This window comes from Papio anubis, chromosome 3, assembly GCF_008728515.1.
Source record: "Papio anubis isolate 15944 chromosome 3, Panubis1.0, whole genome shotgun sequence".
Taxonomy (NCBI): domain Eukaryota; kingdom Metazoa; phylum Chordata; class Mammalia; order Primates; family Cercopithecidae; genus Papio; species Papio anubis.
In genome coordinates, this window is record NC_044978.1 from 39391449 (window position 1) to 39416408 (window position 24960).

Genomic DNA, 24960 nt, shown 5'->3' on the forward strand with positions numbered 1-24960 from the left:
GAAAAACTTGTCCCTTCTGCCCCAGCTAGTGCATAAGCACTCAGAGAAGTGGACTTCCCCCTTCACCACCCTCAAGCCTTAAATGGGTCATCAGTAGTAAAGACACCTGGGATGGGGAGAAAGGACAGGTGGCTCCTCTCTTTCAACCCCATGTCCCTCTCAGCTGGAATTCTGCCCAGGCTCAGAGAAGGACTGAGATATCCAAGTGATCAAAAGCCATGGAAAGGGACAGCGATCCTGTTACTGAATAACTAAGTTTTCTTCTCAGCGTTCTCCTCCCTTGTCTTCTCCAACAGGTGAAAGAAGTGTGGGCCTGGAAAGCAACTCAGATAGCAGTTAGAAACAAAGCTAGAGATAATCATATGGAAAAAATCAAAGTGAGCTTCTAGTGTGAGTGTCAACAAAAGATGAGCAAAGTGTCAAAGCATGAGGTGGAGTCTCCTAGGTTCCAGGCATTGTTTGGGATTTGTGTCTCCTCCTTTCCCCCTCAGGGATTTGGCTTGCTCTGCTCCTGCCATGAATGGCCTTCCTGCTTGCCTCTGCTGCCCAAATGCATCAAGGATGACCATCCTCTCTGACTGCCTGCCTGAATCTCCAGTACTTATTTCTCCTCTCCCTTAACTGGTCCCCCAACCTCAGCTCACTGTTGTCACAGCTCCTCTGTATCTGCTAAATACTCCCATCCCTGTGTCTCTGTCCTGTCCTAGTTTGCTTTTCTCAGTATCATTTATACTGCAGTTGTTTCAGGATTTGTTTTGAGTGTGGGTGAATCTCCAAACTCTAATGGCCCCCAAATTCAAGTGGAGGTTGCAAACCACACTGCCCAGTCATTTGGGGCTTCCCAAATTCTCTTTCTCTTCCTTTTATTTATTTTTATTTTTATTTTGAAACAGGGTCTCACTCTGTTGTCCAAGTTGGAGGACAGCGATGATCTCGGCTCATTGCAGCCTCTGCCTCCCAGGTTCAAGCAATTCTCATGCCTCAGTCTCCCAAATAGCTGGGACTACAGGCGCTTGTCACCACGACTGGCTAATTTTGTATTGGTAGAGATTGGGTTTTAGCATGTTGGTCTCGAACTCCTGACCTTAAGTGATTCGCCTGCCTTGGCCTCCCAAATTGCTGGTACTACAGGTGTGAGCCACCACGCCCGGTCTCTCTCCCTTTCTTTTAAAAATGAAACCTAATTGCCCTAGCTAGAACTTCCAACACTATGTTGAATAGGAGTGGTGAGAGAGGGCATCCCTGTCTTGTGCCAGTTTTCAAAGGGAATGCTTCCAGTTTTTGCCTATTCAGTATGATATTGGCTGTGGGTTTGTCATAAATAGCTCTTATTATTTTGAGATACGTTCCATCAATACTGAATTTATTGAGAGTTTTTAGCATGAAGGGCTGTTGAATTTTGTCAAAGGCCTTTTCTGCATCTATTGAGATAATCATGTGGTTTTTGTCTTTGGTTCTGTTTATATGCTGGATTACGTTTATTGATTTGCATATGTTGAACCAGCCTTGCATCCCAGGGATGAAGCCCACTTGATCATGGTGGATAAGCTTTTTGATGTGCTCCTGGATTCGGTTTGCCAGTATTTTATTGAGGATTTTTGCATCGATGTTCATCAGGGATATTGGTGTAAAATTCTCTTTTTTTGTTGTGTCTCTGCCAGGCTTTGGTATCAGGATGATGTTGGCCTCATAAAATGAGTTAGGGAGGATTCCCTCTTTTTCTATTGATTGGAATAGTTTCAGAAGGAATGGTACCAGCTCCTCCTTGTACCTCTGGTAGAATTCGGCTATGAATTCATCTGGTCCTGGACTTTTTTTGGTTGGTAGGCTATTAATTATTGCCTCAATTTCAGAGCCTGCTATTGGTCTATTCAGGGATTCAACTTCTTCCTGGTTTAGTCTTGGGAGAGTGTAAGTGTCCAGGAAATTATCCATTTCTTCTAGATTTTCTAGTTTATTTGCATAGAGGTGTTTATAGTATTCTCTGATGGTAGTTTGTATTTCTGTGGGGTCAGTGGTGATATCCCCTTTATCATTTTTTATTGCGTCTATTTGACTCTTCTCTCTTTTCTTCTTTATTAGTCTTGCTAGTGGTCTATCAATTTTGTTGATCTTTTCAAGAAACCAACTCCTGGATTCATTGATTTTTTGGAGGGTTTTTTGTGTCTCTATCTCCTTCAGTTCTGCTCTGATCTTAGTTATTTCTTGCCTTCTGCTAGCTTTTGAATGTGTTTGCTCTTGCTTCTCTAGTTCTTTTAATTGTGATGTTACAGTGTCAATTTTAGATCTTTCCAGCTTTCTCTTGTGGGCATTTAGTACTATAAATTTTCCTCTACACACTGCTTTAAATGTGTCCCAGAGATTCTGGTATGTTGTATCTTTGTTCTCATTGGTTTCAAAGAACATCTTTATTTCTGCCTTCATTTCGTTATGTACCCAGTAGTCATTCAGGAGCAGGTTGTTCAGTTTCCATGTAGTTGAGCGGTTTTGATTGAGTTTCTTAGTCCTGAGTTCAAAAGCCAAAATTGACAAATGGGATCTAATTAAACTAAAGAGCTTCTGCACAGCAAAAGAAACTACCACCAGAGTGCACAGGCATCCTACAGAATGGGAGAAAATTTTTACAATCTACTCATCTGACAAAGGGCTAATATCCAGAACCTACGAAGAATTCAAACAAATTTACAAGAAAAAAACAAACAACCCCATCAAAAAGTGGGCAAAGGATATGAACAGACATTTCTCAAAAGAAGACATTCATACAGCCAACAGACACATGAAAAAATGCTCATCATCACTGGCCATCAGAGAAATGCAAATCAAAACCACAATGAGATACCATCTCACACCAGTTAGAATGGCAATCATTAAAAAGTCAGGAAACAACAGGTACTGGAGAGGATGTGGAGAAATAGGAACACTTTTACACTGTTGGTGGGACTGTAAACTAGTTCAACCATTATGGAAAACAGTATGGCGATTCCTCAAGGATCTAGAACTAGAAGTACCATATGACCCAGCCATCCCATTACTGGGTATATACCCAAAGGATTATAAATCATGCTGCTATAAAGACACATGCACACGTATGTTCATTGCGGCACTATTCACAATAGCAAAGACTTGGAATCAACCCAAATGTCCATCAGTGACAGACTGGATTAAGAAAAGGTGGCACATATACACCATGGAATACTATGCAGCCATAAAAAAGGATGAGTTTGTGTCCTTTGTAGGGACATGGATGCAGCTGGAAACCATCATTCTCAGCAAACTATTGCAAGAACAGAAAACCAAACACCGCATGTTCTCACTCATAGGTGGGAACTGAACAATGAGATCACTTGGACTCGGGAAGGGGAATATCACACACCAGGGCCTATCATGGGGAGCAGGGAGGGGGGAGGGATTGCACTGGGAGTTATACCTGATATAAATGACGAGTTGATGGGTGCTGACGAGTTGATGGGTGCAGCACACCAACATGGCACAAGTATACATATGTAACAAACCTGCACGTTATGCACATGTACCCTAGAACTTAAAGTATAATAATAATAATAATAATTAAAAAAAGGAAACCTAGTAGGGCTCCTGTGCTTTCTCTCACAGTCCTTTTGTTCTTCTTTCCTGGAGCACCACCTGAATCAGGCAGGAACAATCAGCCATGACTGAAGACAGATTCGTTTTCACTTGTGAAACTGCTGTTGGTTGTACAATATTTGCAGTCCTTTGGACCATGTGTCAGCCTAAGCAAGTATGACAGAATCAGTGTGGCAGGAAAATAAAGATTTGTATTTATTCTCTCTGTGTGATTCCATTCCCCTGACTCCTCCCCACACAGCAGGTAACTAGCCTTTTTCCAGCAGCAAAAATTGCTTGGAGTTTCTACTAGTTTCTGAAGTTGAATTTTGTTGTGAAGTCTAAGCTCACTGAAGACATTTTGCTGTGTGTTGTGAGAGGGAGGGGAGGCTTTCAGTGGTCCTAAGAGAGGAAAATGGGGAGATGCTTGCAAAGATATTCCTGGGAAATATTTGGAATGTTGGTGGGGGCCTGTGGGTCATTCCAAGGTGTTGTCCTGGAGTGGGGACAACACCTCAGAGGCTGAGGAGCTTCTAGCCAGAAGCAGCAGGACATTGAAATATGAGGAAGTCCTTTGGGTTGGGAGACTGGGCCTCTCTGATAATCAGAGTGAACCAGGGGCTGGAGAAAAATCTTAGATACTTTCACATCATGTGAAAATGATGACAATGATGGTGATAGATATTTGCTAAGTGCCAGACATCATTCTAAGACACTTATATATATATATATATATATATAAAAATTCATCTATTGTCTAAAAACTCCATGAGATAGTTACTATCATATCTCCATTAGTCATCAGAGAGGTTAAGTTAACATCTCACACTAGTAAGTGGCAGGACCAGGATGCAAATCTAGGTGGTCTGGTTCTGGGGTCTTCAGATAATGTCATTTTTACTTCTCTAAATGAGATTGGGAGACCTTTGCATGACCTTGAGTTGGAGGTGGCAGTGAGTAGGAAGAAAAAAAACCCACAATGATTAAAATTACATTTCCCACCACCTGCTGGAATGGAGATTGGGTTTTATTTAGGTTTATAGAAAGGAAATAAAGAAATGTGACTTTTTTTATATTGCTAGCTTGTGGACCAAAAATCAAACATTTTTCATATATAAAAACTTATTTTTAAAATACTGTATTAACATTATCATCAACAAATACAAGGCAAGGAATTGACTTCAGACTGCATGATTCATTTAATCTTGCATATTTTGTCCTCTCATCTGGTCTAGATCACCTACTGACTCTCTCTAACTGTAGCTCTCTAAAGAGACTTCTCCCCACTGAGACCTAGCGGGGCCAACACAGCTAGATGTGGAAATGAGCTGTGTGCTCTGAAAAGATGGGTGCCATGGTAACCTCATGAACAAGGAAGGGTCGGTGATTCTGAGTCAGGTGGGCGGGCTTTTGTAGACACACATACAAATGCATATTCATTGATTAAACAATTTCCTAGTTTTTTTTTTTATTTGAACTGTATCATTACACGAACACAAAACAAAAATAACATGTGAAGAAAATTTCTTTTCTATTTATCACTAGCTTGAGGGTATGATTTAGACAATATTTCTAAAGAGAAATGAAAGAAGAGGAATAATTTAGACACTACAGAAAGCTATGATTTCAAGAAGGCTGTGAATTGTGGGATAAGTTGTGATGGGTGTTAGGAGCCACCTCAGGAGAACCAATTTGCGGCCACATGGATTCTCTTGCAGTTCTTTGAATAGGTTATGTTTTTCTTGCCTCTGGATCTTTGTACTTGCTGTGCCCTTTGTATAAAAAGCTCTTCCTCCACTTTTCTTTGTGGCTGGCTCCTTCTCAGTCTTCTATGACCATGCTGTCTAAAATGGGTCCTCTCTCCCTGTTCTGCCTCTCAGCATCCTGCCTGCTTCCTTCATAGCTCTATCATAATCTTAAATGTGGTATTTGCTTACTTCCTAATCAGGTTATTTATTTATTTGATCTGCTCCCCACTCCCTGCTCCCTGCCGTAATATAAGCTCCATGTAGTTAGAGACTGTTCTGTTTACCCCAGTACTCAGCATAGTGTTTGTACAGAAAACATTATCAATTAACATGTGTTGGATAAGGTGCGAATGGGACTCCCAGGACTCAGGCTTGGCTGTACAATTGGTAGTTCCTTTTCCTCCCCTCGGCAGTGCTGAACTTGAACAAAAACCTCTCTGCTTATACTCACTTTGTCTCATCTAATCCTTTTCACATTATTCTCTTGGTTTGGCTGGGCCCTAAGCTTCTGTTTTGTAGACGACTGTTCTGTTTGCTCCATGTCAACCTGATTCACCACCATGGCTTTTGCCTCTGGTTTTTTCTGTTTGACCTGATTTCTCCCAATTCCTGCTGTTTTCCTTCTTAGCAATGGCTCCTGTGACATTGTCACGGACTTGACTGGATTAGATTCCCATAGCAGATGCATTCCAATTAAAATTAAAAAATAATTTAATTGAACACAAATAAGCTACAATTTCATAAAAGAAAAATAAAAACCAGATTTTAACATAATTTTAATTAAGCTCATCTTAAATTTATTATTATTATTTATTTATTTATATTGGAGACAAGTTTTCTCTTTGTCACCCAGGCTTGAGTGCAGTGGCACAGTCATGGCTCACTGAAGCCTCATCTTGTTCTCAAGTGATCCTCCCATCTCAGCCTCCAGAGTAGGTAGGACTACAGGAACACTCCACCATGCCTGGCTAATTAAAAAATATTTTTTTGTAGAGACGGTCTCACTATGTTGCCCAGGTTGGCCTCAAACTCTTGGCCTCACATGATCCTCTGCCTTCAGCCTCCCCAAATGCTGGGATTACAGGTGTAAGACACCATGCCCAGCTGAGCTCATCTTAATTAGACAATTAAAAAATACATGAGTTGGTTATTCAATTCCATACTCCGACTGTGAGACTTAAATAAACTATTTATTATGAACTACTTTTGAAAGTTTTACTAAAAAAATCTACCTTCAGGATATTCTTCCAAGAACTCAGTGTGCCCAAATTGTTTAATCAATTTATGTGATTAAACATGACCTTACTAAACCTCACCACTAGTTGGAAATCAAGATATGAAAATTCTTATTAGGAATTCCATGACTTTCTCAGAAGAGACTAAATCTTTATCACTAAATGCCCTTCATTCTTAGCAAGGGATTTGGGATTTTGAACATCATCTAGAAGGAAAAGTCCTTCCCCAAAAGGACAATTTCCTTTACTTTGATTGGTGCCGAAGTGTTTCTATTTTCGTGTCTAGATTGAAACCACATCATCTTCCTGCTACCTAGTTTTTGAACTCTTTCAACACCCTCTGCCTCAATGGAGAATAGAACCAGCCTCAGAAACTTACTCTTATCTTTGTTGGTGTCCCTTCTGCACATCAGATGGAGGCTTTACATTATGTTTGGAGGGAGCAGGTGGGAGGAGCAGCTGGTATGAGAAGTGAGCAGCCTGACAACAGTAAAAGTGAGAAGCATGTGAGCATGTGTGTGTGCACGTGCGTGTGTGTGTGTGAAGAGAGAGAAAGTGCCACAATATGAAAATCTGCCCATAAATTGTAAACCTTACAGTCTGTTCTCCAGAACTAATAGTAGAGTAAATGTGCCAGGTAAAAAGTCAGTGAGACCCTAGACATTGTGAAAATCAGAACAGCAGAAATTTGGATTAATATTATCAAAACAAAGCAATTTACAAAGAATTTCAGTGATACATTATAGCATTATGTTTTTGGTTGTTTCTTTTAGATATAATTCAGTTTACATATTTAATTTACTCAGAATACTTTTGTGCCCTTATACTGTGTCAGGTTCTGTCACAGCCTCTGGGGATGGCAGGGAACAAGACAAAGACTCTACTCTTATTGAATTTACGAATTTTCTCTTCTTTTCTTTTTGAGACAGGGTCTCATTCTGTCACCCAGGCTGGAGTACAGTGGTGCGATCTCAGCTCACAGCAATCTCCGCATCCCAGGATCAAGCCATTTTCCCACCTCAGCCTCCCGAGTAGCTGGGACTACAGGTGCATGTCACCACACCTGGCTAATTTTTGTATTTTTTGTAGAGACAGGGTCTCACTATGTTGCTCAGGCTAGTCTCAAACTTCTAGGATCAAGCAATCTGACTGATTTTGTCTTCCATACTAATTTTTTTTTTTTAATGGCAGAACACTGAGGCTATTTTGATATTGCTGTAACTGTTGTTTTTACACAATGAAATAAACATTGTCCCTTTTTCAAGTTTGAATTATTATTTTTTAAGTTTCAATTATTAATAAATTATTTTACCATTAGGTCTGTTGCAACAATGCATTCTGTAGAGCTATCTAATTGAAATCTTTCAACTTTTTATCTGGAATGTTACCTGAGATTGAAAGCATACATATCTTTTCAAACATTAATGTTAGCCCAGGATGACACATTTAGTTGGAGATTATGAACTATAATTTTTATCTTTTTCATTTTGTGAGCCATTCCCTTTTATTTGTTCTATTATATTTAAATCTAATTAAATGATTAATTTGAATAGGTATATAAGAGCATGTTACAACATTAAAAATATGCACAGAGTCATGAATACTAAGAGTAAATTTCCCTTACTTCCTCTCCCCTGGCCAGTTTCTCTTCCCTGTAGGCAACCTTTGTTATGAGTTTCTTATGTATGTTTAGAAAGATATTCATTACATAAGCAAGCATATATATGTATGTGTATATATACATTTCTCTGCTTCTGCAAACCCAGAAAGAATTATAATACACATATTTTTCTGCATTCCCTCACTCAACAATATATCTTTTTATTCCAAATTAGTATATAGAAAACTCCTTTTAACAGTTACATAGAATTCATTGTGTAAATATACTGTATTTTATTTAAGCAGCTCCTGTTGATGGACATTTAGGTCCTTTCCAATCTTTCCAAATAATGCAATGATGTATATCCTTGTGCATACATAATTTTGCAAATCTTCATATGTATTGTAGGATAAATATCTGGAACTGGAATTCCTAGGTCAAAAACTATGTACACTTGTGCTTTTCATATATACTGTCAAATTGCTCTCAGTATATTGTATCAATTTACACTGATAATATATTCTTTGGGCAAGCTTTTGAGAAAACAGGTTCTTAGGTATTGATAAGTTTTTGATTCTTATCAATCTAATAGGTAGAAAATACTACCTCTTAGAAACTTTAATTTGTATTTCTGTTATTATGAGTAAGACTGAGCATCTTTTCACATGCTTAAGAGTTATTCACATTTCTTGTTTTTTAAATGGCTTAAACAGCACAAACTTATTAAATTATAGTTTTGGAGGTCATAAGTCTTTTCTCCACATTTCCTTTTCTAGAAACTGTCTGATTCTAATCATTGCCAGTTTTTCAACAGAGCTAGTGGCATTTAGCCCTAGTGCAAGGCAAAATATGTTGCAAATATTTTATCCAGTTTGTTGTTTTCTTTTAACCTTGTTATGGTTTTTTTTTTTTTTTTCATGCAGCAGAGTTTTTATGTAGTTGAATTTATCAACCTTTCATTTTATGTTGTCTAGATTTTGTATTATATTGAGAAAGGCCTACTTACCTCAAAATTATAAAAATAATTCTCCCACGTTTTCATACATTTATAGTTTTTGTTTCGTTTTTAACATTTAAATATTTAAGACTTCTGGAGATTTTTTTTGGCGTAAGATATGACACTGGGACAAAAGGAACTATACTGGTTAAGTTCGGCTAAGAATGATAATTAATTAATGAGATACTGGATAAGATTGAAGTTTCTGTGTCTCACTCATGCAGGTTCAGAGCTTATATAATATTTCATGATCAAGGATTTCTGCTCTTTCCATTTCATTACTTCACTGTCAGAAACTTCTATTTCCAAGGTCACTTTATGGTCCAAGATGGCTGGTGGAGTGCCATCCAAGACTTATGGATTCCCACCGGCAGGAAGGAGGAAAAGATGAAAAAAGCCATATCCTTTCCCTTTAAAAACACTTATTGAAAGCTGTATATCAATTGTGTATTCATCCTTATTGGCTAGTACTTAAGTCACAAGGCCACAGTGAATAGTCAGGGAATCAGGGAAATGAAACTATGTATCCAGCTAAAAATCAGGAATTCTGTGTCAAAAAAAGAAGCGGAGAATGAATATTGAGGGACATTTCATAGTCTGTGCCACAAGATCCAGTTTTATTAATTTTCTAGATGGCTATCTACTTGTTCCAACAGTATTTATAAAGTCATTCATTGTCATCCACACTTCTGAAATGCCACTTTGTTAATTTTTGTATGTACTGGGTCTGCTTTTGGATGTATTCTATTTCATTTTCTGTTCTGTTTATATGCTAGGATCACATTGTTGTGTTTTTAGTCTACAGTCTTTCATATGATTAGAAAATATTATTTTTACTTATTTTTTCCTTCAGAATTTAGCATTTTTTTTGGGAGGGCTATTATAGGATTTTTTTTTTTTTAAATATGACTGGTCCATAGATATTTAGAAAAAAAGTTTATCATCTCTTTCCAGAGTATAAAAGTGGTTTTTAAAAAATAGCATATATATCTATTTTATTAGGCATATTCCCCTAAATTCTTATTTTTGTTTGAGCATTCATAAGCTGGGAAAAATGAATAAAAACTACTTCCATTAATATATTTCTGTGTATTTCTTCCTGTAGTACCTTTTATTTTTGCTTCATAAACGTTGATGATTGGTTATTAGGTGCGTAGGTATTTGTTACTTTTAGATATCCATTGTGTGTCACATTCTTTATTCTGATAAAATATCTTTGTTTTGGTTAAATACTTTTGGCCTTGAATTCAGCTGGGTCTGACTATTAATATCATGACTGCTTCTTTCCTAATGTTTATAAACGCTGACATGTTTGCCCATTATTTTTCACTTTCAACTTTTTTGAATTACTTTTTAAAGTTGTTTCTTTTATATTTTAGCATTTTGTTGAGTTTAATCAGTTTTTCTTCTCTCTCTTTATTTTGAGTGAGTTTCCTTATCTGATTTGTTAGTTCTGTTCATTATTTTAAGTTTCACTCTATTTCTGTAACTTAAAAAACTCATAAATAACCTGCCTTTGCTTTGCTTTCTATTTCTTTTGATAATTTGGAAGGTTTGTGCTTGGTTAAAACTTTATTAAATATTCTTAATCATCTTTTTTTAGTAAATATATCAACTCCATACTATAAGCAATGAGAAAATGAGTATATTTCTACATTCCTTAACTGCCTTTACCCAACTATTTGGTTTTAGTTATTTATATTCTTTTTCTAAGTATTTACTTTTAAGTATATTGTATATCCATTACTTGAAAAGTTCACTTTAAATAATCTCTTTTGACTTCTGGCTATCAGCATTATTATACTAAAGTAACAGGGAAAACAAGTAACACACGAAGCTTACCAGATAAATGTAGCCACTCAGTCCACGAAAATTGTGACCAAAACTCTCCACGACATCAATAAAATCTTAAAGAAGCAATGAAGACGTTTATACAATAAAAATTCATTGCCAGGAATTGACGGAGTTAATAAATAAATGAATATTCAAAGCAAAGATATAAGACTTTAGAAAAGTTGGTCAGATACCAGAAAAAGATGGATATGAACTCAAAAAAGTAAGAATGTTGGAAACACAGCAAGGGACACATGAGATAGAAATGAGAAAAGTGAAAAAACTTTCAAAAAACAAAAGAGAGAAAATGACTGATATTAAAGACAAAGGAGCTCTACCATAGGTATTTGGTATCTCTAATAAGAGAAACAAATTAAGATTTTTTTAAAGATGTAAGTTAAAAAACAAAGAATAAATCAAAGAAGATGAAAAGATTTGAAGACTGAAAGATAACACACTGTTGTAGGAAAATTTAACACAAAGTTTAAAAACCACACATATCCAAGTAAAACGAAAGGACTTCAGATAAAGAATCCTTTAGGCATTGAGGCAGAGAAGAACAAGCCATATATAAGGGAAAAAAAATCAGGTTCAACTTGGATTTCTCCTCAGCAACATTCAACATGAATACATAAATGGGAAATACATGAAAAATCTTCAGGAAAGAAAACATAACTCTGAGATACGAGGGGCAGGGGAGTTATTTTCCCACTTTCACTCACCACTCACCACAACACTTCTGACACCAGATGCATGTGGGATTTTCCCCACAAACCAAGCAGCTCTCCAGCGGACACCAGCTGGGTTGTCTTCTAATTCAATTCAATTCTGACACTATCTGCCTGGAGGTAGCCCCAGACCCCACAGGTTAAGGGGGTTCAATCACAGAAGACTCTTCCCTACTTCAAATTCCAATCACAAGTTCCAGGCTGTGACCTATATTTCTGACCTACCATTTATAAATCAGGGTTCCCATGACCTTCAACTCAGTTTGAATAATTGGCTAGGACTACTCACAGAACTCAGGGAAACACTTTACTTACATTTACCAGTTTATCTATCAATAAAAGATATAATAAAGAATACAAATAAAGAGAGGCACAAGGCAAACTCTGGAAGGACTGAACACAAGGGCTTCTGTGCCCATTTACGTGGTTGTGCCACCCTCCCAGCACACGATGCATTCACCAATCCAGAAGCTCTCCCAACCTTATAGTTCAAGGATTTTTATGGAGGTGTATTAACTCCATTTTCAGGCCCTCTGTCTGCTCTAGAGAATGAGGCGTGAGGCTGAAAGCTCCAAGCTTCCAGTCATGGCTTGATCATCCTGGTGACCAGCCCCCATTTAGGATCCCAGCAAAAGTCACCTCATTAGAACAAAATATGCTCTTATTACCCAGTAAATTTCCAGGGATTTAGGAGCTCATTGTCAGGAACCAGAATCAAAGATCAAATATTAGAACAAAAGATTCTCCTAGCACCCCTATCACTCAGGAAAACACAAGGATTTTAGGAACTCTGGGCCAGGGGCTGGGGGCAGTTACATATATGTCTTACTATTTCACAGTAGTCCAAGGATTTAATCCCCAACCAAACAAGCCTCAAAAATAAAAATATGGGAAAAATTTGCACTTCTAAAAAGTCAAAGAATACATTTCCCCCTAAGCCCTTCTGGAAGATGATGTTAGAGAACAAACAGCAACCGAAAGGGATGAATAGAGAACCTCCAATAAATAGAACTGACAGCATTGATTCTACCTGTAGGACTAAAATTAAAGTAAGTCTAAAATGGCAAAAGTACTTGCTATTTTTCATGGCTAGCATATATATTTAATAATTTAAGAGAAAAATAATTAGGCTATATTGGGAATTCAGTTTTGTTGTATTCTGCATCCAGACTAAAGAACTTTTAGGTTTCTTTCTCTTAGGATCAAGTTCAAATTATATAAAGCTTTTATTTGAATAAGACAGTAGCATTACAACTGCCATAATTTTGAGCTGATCCACAGTTAAAAAAATTTTTTTTTTTTTACAAAAGCCGTATGTCTGCATTGTAGAAAGTTGGAAAGTTCAGATAAGCAAAATTAAAATATCATATTTCTAACACCAAGAGATTACTATTCTTAACTTTTTACTGTATATCCATGTTTTATGTGAAACTGTTTCTCTTAAAATTTATTTTTTGAACATTCAGTTGGAAAAAATGTTTTTTCTCTATTAAAATAAATCTATTAACCGTATTTTGTGTGTGTTCATGAAAAAGTAAACTCTAGTGTAAAGAGAAACCCAAGAGATGGCGCAGATAAGCAAAAAGAGAAAAAGACTTGAACGTCTAAGGAAGTACAAATTCATTTGATGGTGAATTGCTCTCTTTTATAGATAACTTCATGAGCATCCACAGACTCTGCTTAGCAACACAGCTGGAGGTTATCAGTTCAGACAGGCTAGAGAAAAATGTCCAAATTACTTCTCAACCAAAATGGAAATGTTTTCCAAACATTGCAGAACAGGAAGAAGCCCAAAGAATGAGTGGGAGCAGCAAGTCTAAAATATAAAGGAAACAATTCATTCTGTAGTTCCAGTCTTTAAATGACAATAAAATTGGCCTTTCCCTTTTTGCCTGGTCTTCTTCTAAGCACCTCACATTATTACTGTGTTTTTTTGTAACGTTATCAAATAAAATTGTTCCTCTATATTGCCATCAGTAATTCGAATGTTCATATATTGGATATTTGTTTTTATTGGGTAGTATATGATAAATGAGACACTCCTGATAAATGATTTTACCTAAGGAGGAAGATAGCTCAAAACTGGCTTTGTAAAGATAGGATTTACAGTGGAAGTGGAACAGGTTACATACAGCAAGGCCTTGAATGCCAGGGTTTTTGCTTTGGATGGAAATGTTTCTGAAAGGCAATGGTAAATCTTTGGAAATTATTGCTCAAAAGAGAGTATATGACCAAAGCAGAGTGGCGTACTTTTCTTCTGTAATTATTTGATTTTGATACCTCCAAAGTTAAACTAGCTTTGTAACATGGTTGGGTATTAAAAGATAGAATGCATGATACTGAATTAATTGTGAGAACTTCAGTGGGCCCAGGTAAATATAATCATGAAAAAAGTAAGATTGTTTGAAGACTATAACATTTCATTCTGATGCAAACTTATGACTTTGTCATTTTACTAATTTTGCGGCTTGGGGCAAATTTTCTAATCTATGAGTTTTAGCTTTTATATCTTTAAGATATTAAAAGTGTTTTATTTTTTCTATGCTATTATTGTAAATGAATTTATTTTCTTGACTTTCTTTTTAGCTAGATAGTTATTAGTGTAAAGAAATGTAACTGTTTTAAAAATTTTTTATGATTAATTTTTATTTTATTTATTTATTTATTTTTGAGATGGAGTCTCTCTCTGTTGCCCAGGCTGGAGTACAGTGGCATGATCTTGGCTCACTGCAACCTCTGCCTCCTGGGTTCAAGGGATTCTCCTGCCTCAGCTTCCTGAATACCTGGGACTACAGGCTCCTGCCACCACGCCCGGCTAATTTTTGTATTTTTTGTAGAGACAGGATTTCACCATATTGGCCAGGTTGGTCTTGAACTCCTGACCTTGTAATCTGCCCACCTTGGGCTCCCAAAGTGCTGGGATTACAGGTGTGAAATTTGTATTTTTTATTTTGTTCACAGGTACATGTGTAGGTCTGTTACATAGGTGAATTTGTGTGATGGGAGTTTTTTGTACAGATTATTTCATCACCCAAGTATTAAGCCTAGTATCCATTATTTATTTATTTTTTTATCTTTTCCCTCCTCCCACCCTCCACCATCAGGTAGGTCCCAGTGTGTGTTATTCCCTTCAGTGTGGCCATGTGTTCTCATCATTTAGCTTCCATTTGTAAGTGAGAACATGCCGTATTTGTCTTTCTGTTCCTGCATTTGTTTGCTATAGATAATGGCCTCCAGCTTCATCCATGTCCCTACAAGGACATAATCTCACTCTTTTTTTGTGGCTGTATAGTATTCCATGGTGTATATTTACCACATTTTCTTTATCCAGTCTAACATTGATAGGCATTTATGTTGATTCTCTGTCTTTGCTATAGTGAATAGAGCTGCAATGAACATACATGTGCATGTGTCTTTATGATAGATATTCTATCTTTATGATAGAATGATTTATATTCATTTGGGTATATACCCAGTAATGGGATTGCTGGGTTGAATGGTAGTTCCATTTTTAGTTCTTCGAAGAATCATTACACTGCTTTCCTCAATGATTGAACTAATTTACATTCCCACCAACAGTGTATAAGCATTCTCTTTTCTCTACAACCTTGCCAGCATCTGTTGTTTTTTTGGTTTTTTAATAATAGTCATTCTAATTGGTGTGAGATGGTATCTCATTGCAATTTTTATTTGCATTTCTCTAATGACCAGTGATGTAATTTTTTTAAATGTTGATTTTGTGTACTGCAAATTTACTAGTTGCAGAATGTTGTTAAATTTAAACCTTACTTTTTTTAAATATTGATTTTGTATACTTCAACTTTACTAGTTCTAACAGTTTTTTTTTTTGTGGAGCTCTTAGGATTTTGTACATATAGGATCATGTCATCTGCGAGCAGGAATAGTTTTACTACTTCCTTTCTGATATCTAAACCAGATGCCTTTTATTTCTTTTTCTTAACCGATTGCTCTAGTGGGGACTTCAGGTACTATGTTGAATATAAGTGGCGATAGTTGATATCCTTGCTTTATGCTAGATCTTAGAGGAAAAGCTTTCATTTTTTCCCATTGATTATACTGTTAGCTGTGGGCTTTTCATAAATAGCTTTTATTGTGTGAGGAAATTTCCTTCTATACATATTTTGTTGAGAGTTTTTATCATGAAAGGATGTTGAATTTGTCAAATGCCTTTTCTGCATCTATTGAGATGACAGTGATTTTAATCCTTCATTCTGTTACTGTGGTATATGACAGTGATTGATTTGTGTATGTTAAACCAGCCTAGCATTCTGGGGATAAACCCCCCTTTGTCATAATTTATAATTCTCTTTTTATGTTGTCGAATTCAGTTTGCTGATATTTTATTGAGGAGTTTTACATCTATGCTCTTCAAAGATACTGGTCTATAGTCTACTTTTCTTGTGGTATCTTTGTTTGGTTTGGTATCAGGATGATGCTGGCCTCATGAAATGAGTTAGAAACATTTCTTTTACTTCTATTTTTTGAAGGGTTTAAAAAGAATTGGTATTAATTTTTCTTTGAATGTTTGGTAGAATTCAGTGATGAAGCTATCTGGTCCTTGGCTTTTATTTGTTGGGAGGACATTGATTACCATTTCAATCTCCTTATTAGGTATTAATCTGTTCAAGATTTTTCTTTCTTTTTGATTCAGTCTTGATAGGTTGTATATTTCCACGGATGTATCCATTTTCACTTATACAATATATTGGCATATAATTTTTCATAATAGTCCCTTGTGATCTTTTAAAATTTTTATTACTGAGATATCCATTGTAATGTCTCTTCTTTCCTTTCTAATTTTATTAACATAACCAAAGAGGTGACAGATTTGTTATCTTAGTCCATTAGTGCTGCTGTGACAAAAATACCTGAGACTTAGTAATTTATAAAGAATGAAAAGCCTCAGGCACCCTACTCTAATTGGTGAAATCTGTGGCATGGGCTGCACCAAGCAAAGATTTGTCTCATGGAGAAATCTATTTTTCCAAGGTCAAGGAACCAGCTGGTTCAGTATCTAGTGAGGGCCTTTTTCATTGATAGCATCTTCTCACATTGGCACTCTCACATGGTGGAAGATGGAAGAGTAAGACAGGTGAACACTCCCTGAAGCTTCTTTTATAAGGGCATTAATCTATTTATAAGGTCAGAGCCCTCATGACTTAATCATTTCCCTAAAGGCCTCAATTCTTAATATAACCACATTGGAGATTCAGTTTCAACATGAATTTTGGAGAGAATATCACATTTACACCATAGCATCTATACACTGAAAACTATAACACACTAATGAAAGAAATTGAAGAAGACACAAACAAATAGAAAGATATCCTGTGTTCATGGATTGGAAGAATTGATATTGTTAAAATGTTTACACTATTCAAAGCAATATATACATTCAATGCATTCTTTATCAAATTTCAATGGCATTTTTCATAGAGATGGAAAAAACAATCCATATAGAACCACAAAAGATCCTGAAGATTCTAAATTTCATACAGAACCACAAAACATCCTGAAGAGCCAATCTTGAGAAAGAAGTACAAAGTTGGAAGCACCATACTTCCAGATTTCAAATTATGTAACTGCATGTATAGTAACCAAAACGGTTTGATACTGGCCTAAAAACAGACATGTAAACCAATAGGACAGAATTGAAAGCCCAGAAATAGACCCAGGAATATATAGTCAACTGATTTTCAACAAGAGCACCAAGAATATATAATGGAGAAAAGATAGTCTCTTCAGTAAGTGATGTTGGGAAAACTGGTTAGTCACATGCAAAATCATAAAATTAGACCTTTATCTTATGCCACACACAAAAATCAACTCTGAATGGATTCAAGTAAGACTTGAAACCATAAAACTTCTAGAAGGAAACATAGGGGAAAGGCTCCTTGACATTGGCTTTGGAATGTTATTTTGGTCATCATACAGGCAACAAAAGCAAAGATAAACAAATGAAACTATATCAAACTGAAAAGCTTCACACAGCAAAGAAAACAATCAACAAAATGCAAAGGCAACTGACAGACTGGGAGAAAATATTTGTAAACCACATTCCTGATAAGGTATTAACGTCCAAAATATGTAAGGAACTCAAACAACTCAATAGCAAAAAGTCAAATAACCTGATTAAAACATGGCTAAAGTTCTTGAATAGACATTTTTCCAAAGAAGACATAAAAATGTTCAACAGGTATATGAAAAGATACTCAGCATTGCTAATCATCAGGGAAATGTAAGTCAAAATCATGGCGAGATATCCCTCAAACCTGTTAGGACGGTTATTATGAAAAGATGAAAGATGACAAGTGTTGGGATGATGTAAGCAAAAGGGAACCCTAGTATACTGTTGGTGGGAATGTAAATTGGTACAACTATTGTGGAAAACAATGTGGAGATACCTCAAAAATTAAAAATAGTACTACTATATGATCCAGCAATCCCTCTTCCAGGCACATATCCAAAGGAAATGAAATCAGTACCTTGAAAAGGTATCTGTTCTCTCATGTTCATTGCAGCTTTAGTCACAATGAGCAATATTTGAAACCAACCTAAGTGTTGACTGACGAATGGATAAAGAATTTGTGGGGTGTATATATATGTATACACAATGTGATATTATTCAGCCTTAAAAAAGAAGGAGGTTCTGCCATTTTCAACAACATAGATGAATATGGGATACATTATGCTAAGTGAAATAAGCCAGACACACACAAAAATACTGCATGACCTCATTTATATGTGGAATCTAAAAAAGTTGAATACATAGAAGTAGAGAAAGAATGATGGTTACTAGGGACCTGAGGATAGGGGAAATGGGGACATGTTGGTCAAAGGGTTCAAATGAACATTTCTATGATGCATAAGTGCTGGAGACCTAATGTACACCGTGGTGACTATAGTTAATAATGTATCATACACTTGAAATTTGCTAAAAGAAGGGATCTTAAGTCTTCTCACTATGCATATACAAAAGTAATTACATGAGGTGATGGATATATTACTTGCTTGTGGTAATCATTTCACAAGGTATATGTGTATCAAATATGTGCATCAAATCATATGCACATATTTGCAAGGTATATGTGCATCATATCAAATATGTGCAAGGTATATGTGCATCAGTGTACACCTTGAATAGACACAATTTTTAAATTTGGCAATTATGCCTCAATAAAGGTTAAAACATGTGGAAAGTAATGTTCATTTCACAGGATTGTTAGAGTTGAGACAATATCTACAAAGCACTTAATACAATGGCAACCATATGTAATAGGTGCTTATTGAATGAAAAGTAATTCCAAACCCCAAAACAAACAAACTGAGGGGTAAATTTTATGAGTAGAGGAAAGTTAATTGAAAGGAATACAGGATCCTTCTTTCTTTCGTGTACCAGAGACACTTGCACTTAACGACTGTACAAAAATAATTTCTGTGTCTGTCCCCCCTCTACAGACTGTGAGAGTTTCAAGATGGGAGAATGTATTTATTGTTATGTACTCATACCTAGGACCATTGCTGACACGTAACACATAATCAATATTTGTTGCAGTGAACTGAACTGAAATTGACCACCACTATCTGTTTCTCTCTGCATGCTACTATATTGTGGGAAAATAGCTGAACAACTATTCCCCAACTGTGGAGTATGTTTGTGATTTTCTGACTTAAAATAGGAAGTATTTGATGTACATAAAATTCAACTTCCGGGAGGGCTCTGGGTGATACCTCAAAGGGAGAAATGTCATCTGAACCTGAGAGTGGAAGGACTTCAGGACTGCTTTGGGGTCAGACATGTTATGTATTAAGATGTTCTGGACTGAGAAAGCAAAAAATGTGTAGAATATGAATCTTAAATGGACAAATCCCAAGGACTCTGCTTCAGTGATGTAAAATCAAGCTGTTTCTCACACAGGCGAGTTCTGCCTGAGAGGCTGATTGGGGTGAATGACAGCAGGGAGTTCCCTTCTTCCTTCCAGGTGTGCTAGGTGCTGAGTTACAAAGGTGAATCTCAGCTTCTGCCCCTGTGGGCTAGTCTAGTGTGACAATGAGGATGTGCACCACCTTTACGATGTTCTACCTAGTTTTCACCAAAATAATCCTTAATGTTTATAGGTTTCTTAAAAATTTTTTTTAGCCCCTTTTCTTCTTGCCCCAAGCATCATTGTGTTTCTGGCTTAGCCAAAGTTTTCCTCTTGCCCCGAGTCTTGTCATCGTAGTCCTGGTTCAACTTCCACATTGCCAAATTCATAATAAATTAATATAATGGTCATTTCAGAATGGAGGGGATTATTGGTGAATTTAATTTCATTTCTTTTGGCTTTTCCTTAATTTATTTTTTATTTAAAAAATGTAATGCTTCACAAATTTTCATGTCATCTATGTGCAGGGGCCATGCTAATTCTTCTTTGTACTGTTAAAGTTTTAGTATATGTGCTGCTGAAGCAAGCACTTCTTTTTCTATCACCTCCAAATGGGCATTACTTTTGCAATTAGTTAAAGAAGTTATTGAGAAAAAAAGAAAATCATCAACTTGCCCTGAAAAGTCCTAATTATCTTCCTTTAAACATTTAAACTCATATAATTGTATTAACATTTTAACAGAGAAAATCTACAATCCCCTCTCCACCTCCCACCTTCTGAGACATTAATGTGTTACACTCCACGGTTTTTGGGAGGTGGCATCTCTCCAGAGAATACAGGATGGGGGAGTTACCCAAGGGTTGGCACAATTTACGCTGAGTGAGATCATTGCTCCATCTGAGGGTTCTTCACAGTCCAGAATGTTGAGAGATGCAGGACTCACTCCAAATGCCATGTGAATCTGTGGGCTGTGACCCAGTAATCATGTATCCCAAGAGGGGCTGCTAGATATGTTTTAAGAAGCCAGTTGGTATTAATTAATATTATTTTCTTGTCAGCTGCTTCTGACACTTCATAAAATTATTCATTAGCTAGTTAGCTCTCTTCTCAATTCTCTTTACTATGTTTGCACTAATTTAATTTGGAATTGTTACAACCATTGCCACAATTTTCAGTGTGGCAAAATCTTAATCATTAAATCCAGGGACCTATAAAAGTTCAAGATGACAGAATATTAGAAGTGTGTTTAATAGACTTCCTCTGTGCAGCAGATACGAACTGGCTATAGCAGTTTCCTCTTTTACAAGGGGATATGTTTCAAGACCCCCAGTGAATGCCTAAAATCATGGATAGTACCAAATCACATATATACCATGGTTTGTTTTTTTTTTCTATACATACATACCTATGATAAAGTTTGATTTATAAGTTAGGCACCTTGGGAGATTAATAATAGCTAATAATAAAATAGAACAATTATAACACTATGCCACCACCACTACTCTTGTGCTTTGGGGCCATTATTAATTAAAATAAAGGGTACACGAACACAAGCACTCAGATACTGCAACAGTTGATCTGATAACAGAGAGAGCTGCTGAGTGCCTAGTGGATGGGTGGCCTCTACAGCATGGATACACTGGACAAAGGGATGACTCGTGTCCCAAGTGGTATGAAACAGGACAGCTTATGATTTCATCATGTTACTTAGAACAGCTATCAATTTAAAACTTATGAATTGTTTATTTCTGGAGTTTTCAATATAGTCTTTTAGGACTGCAGTTGACTGTGGGTAACTGAAACTGTGGAAAGCAAAACTGAGTATAAGTAGAAACTACTGTATTTCTAAACTCAACTTTCTCTTTTCATTCAGCTCCTCTTAAACCTGTAAGTACTCACCAACCTTAACATGGAATACTAGAGTATTAAAATGAGTGATGATGGATGGGATTAATTTTGAGTACAGGCCAAGGCTGAAGTTACTTTCCTTAGCAATAAGCATCCTCACCACCCCTGACCCATGGTTACTCAACTGTTTATAGTGAAAAATTTTTTGATTTTAGTTTAAATTACAAAGAAAAGTTGTAGACTCTCCTTCTCGTATTTATGGCCCCAGGAGAGATTTGAACAATCTGCAAATAATTGGGGATCCCCAAGAGTAGCCTGGCCAATATCCAGGTAGTGAACAGGTGAGATATGGAAACAGATTTATTGACTTATTCTGCCCCTCTTACATTGAGATCATTATCGACAGAAGCAGTCTTGCAATGGGTTGTTATTTTTTCACATAATAGGCCCTAATTCTTTTAGGTAAATGAATGCTGGAGTAGAGAGTAGTAGTGAGATTATACAAAATCGCAGAATTGCTCTCTTGCAAACACTGAGAAACTTGACAGAATTTTTAGAACTCCCTTTGTAGTGTTCAATCAGATATTTCCTTAATGCCTATGACAATCCTGTGGTTCTATTAAGCCACTGATTACTTACACTTCCAAAACTATGTCTCATTAAAATCTCACAGAGCCCTAACAAGTGAGAGTGTTAAGCCTATTTTAGAAAGAAGGAAATGGAGGTATAAGAGTGGTTAGCAACATGCCCTAGGGCAGATTGCTGAATAGCAGAACTGAGACTTGAAACTCTGGAGTCTCAATGCCAAAGCTTGTGTGCTTTCCACTGGTCTGGAGTCAAGAGTTTGGAGGCACTGGATGAGGGGAGATTTGGTGCTGAGGGTCAGTGAAAAGAGGTCTTTGCAGATAGCCTTTACTTAGTTGTAAATTTGTTCCTTCTTATTAGGTAGGTCTACTCTCCAAAGCCAGACTGGGAATCAATAGGCTGGTCTTTGGATCTGGAACCAAGGCAGTCACTAGTGATGTAGGACAGCTGAATTTGAATGGTACGTTGAAAAATGCTAATGCTGGGGGTTCAGCTGCACCTCACACTCTCTTCCCTGCTCCCTGGCATCAGTCTGTGGGGCCTCAGGCAAGCATCTGACTTACTGGGCCTCAGTTTCCTTATCTGTCAAAGGAAGGCAGTGAACTAGACAGTCTGTAAAGATCCTTCCTTCTGTGATATTCTGTGTTACTGATACAGCCTCACTCTGAAGAGCAAGAGATTCATCAATCCATTACAAATTGAATTGGTTGTTAAAAGTTCTCCCATCTTATTTTGGTTTCAGAAATATGTAACACTGTACTGTTTTGGTAATATTTTCTTCCTCTCAGGGTAGATATAGTATATGATGAAAATTAAAAGAAGCCTGTGAATAGAAGTGAGAAGAGTTGGGACAGTGAATCAGGTGGCAGAATATCTGGAAGCTTCTTGCAGACACAGATGGTCGGCGTAAACTGTTGTGGCGAGGGATTTCTGCCAGACATCCCATGGAGTTTATTACTAAATGTGGGATCAGTAAACTTTTAAAAACATACTGTGCATGTAAAATCATTTAACATACTGCAAGTGCAAAATTTTTTTGTTTCAGCAATACCTAATCCTTCCCTTCTGCTTTATAAATAATTTAAATTCATATCTCAGCTTTGATGTTGAACAGTTTTATTTTTACAGTATTGTTGAATGACTCGTTAGGAAAAGTGAAGGTTCTGATTGTTTGGTGGCCCCTGGTTCTACAATATGCTTCACTTAACCTCCAAAAATTTTTTTAACACAGAAATACTGTAAAGGACAATTAAGTATAAAATGAATGTGAAACACTGGAATAAAATGAAGGATATTATGCCACAGTGTGTGGTCTGAGTAAAAAGCATTAAGGTTGAACCAGCTGCTAAACTCTGCACTAAAGCAAAACAGTTAATTTTATAACGTAGCAAGCAACCATAATTAGGGAATGGTTTTATCTTTAAAATGTAACCCTGTGTAGCAAAGCCAGAGAGTCTTGCAGGTGGAAGCTGGGATTTTTATGGAACATTAAAATGTTTTAGTGTAAGAAATTCCAGCTGCAGAAATTTATAATTGAATATACGCTGTTTTTCCTCAGCATATAATAGCTAATATTTTATAATTTATAAATATTTTCACATATGTTATCAAACTTGATCATCGTACCCCAAAAGGTATGTGGAAGACATGACTGCATTAACAGCTTCACTTTAGTGATGAAAAATTGGGCTTCAGACAGGCTAATGACTTGTCCAAGTTAAAATAACTAGTAAGCAACATAGCCCATACTCAAACTGAGTTTCTTTTATTTATTTATTTATTTTTTATTACACTTTAAGTTCTACAGTACATGTGCACAAAGTGCAGGTTTGTTACCTATGTATACATGTGCCATGTTGTTGTGCTGCACTCATTAACTCGTCATTTACATTAGGTATATCTCCTAATGCTATCCCTCGCCCCTACCATCACCCCACAACAGGCGCCGGTGTGTGATGTTCCCCTTCTGTGTCCAAGTGATCTCATTGTTCAATTCCCACCTATGAGTGAGAACATGCGGTGTTTGGTTTTCTGTTCTTGCGATAGTTTGCGGAGAATGATGGGTTCCAGCTGCATCCATGTCGCTACAAAGGACATGAACTCATCCTCTTTTATGGCTGCATAGTATTCCATGGTGTATATGTGCCACATTTTCTTAATCCAGTCTGTCACTGATGGACATTTGGGTTGGTTCCAAGTCTTTGTTATTGTGAATAGTGCCGCAATAAACATACGTTTGCATGTGTCTTTATAGCAGCATGATTTATAATCTTTTGGGTACATACCCAGTAATGAGATGGCTGGGTCAAATGGTATTTCTAGTTCTAGATCCTTGAGGAATCACCACACTATCTTCCATGATGGTTGAACTAGTTTACAGTCCCACCAACAGTGTAAGTGTTCCTATTTCTCCACGTCCTCTCCAGCACCTGTTGTTTCCTGACTTTTTAATGATTGCCATTCTAACTGGTGTGAGATGGTATCTCATTGTGGTTTTGATTTGCATTTCTCTGATGGCAAGTGATGATGAGCATTTTTTCACGTGTCTGTTGGCTGCATAAATGTCTTCTTTTGAGAAGTGTCTGTTCATATCCTTTGCCTACTTTTTGATGGGGTTGTTTGTTTTTTTCTTGTAAATTTGTTTGAGTTCTTTGTAGGTTCTGGATATTAGCCCTTTGTTAGATGAGTAGATTGTAAAAATTTTCTCCCATTCTGTAGGTTGCCCGTTCACTCTGATGGTAGTTTCTTTTGCTGTGCAGAAACTCTTTAGTTGAATTAGATCCCATTTGTCAATTTTGGCTTTTGTTGCCATTGCTTTTGGTGTTTTAGACATGAAGTCCTTGCCCATGCCTATGTCCTGAATGGTATTACCTAGGTTTTCTTCTAGGGTTTTTATGGTTTTTGGTCTAACATTTAA

General features: G+C 36.7%; 1 non-coding gene across 1 annotated transcript; it reads right to left on the reverse strand.

The window, feature by feature from the left end:
• Positions 1-20091: 20091 nt before the first annotated feature.
• Positions 20092-20199, reverse strand: LOC116274272. Its single transcript, XR_004182907.1, has one exon. It is a non-coding gene; the product is annotated as a U6 spliceosomal RNA (small nuclear RNA).
• Positions 20200-24960: the final 4761 nt, after the last annotated feature.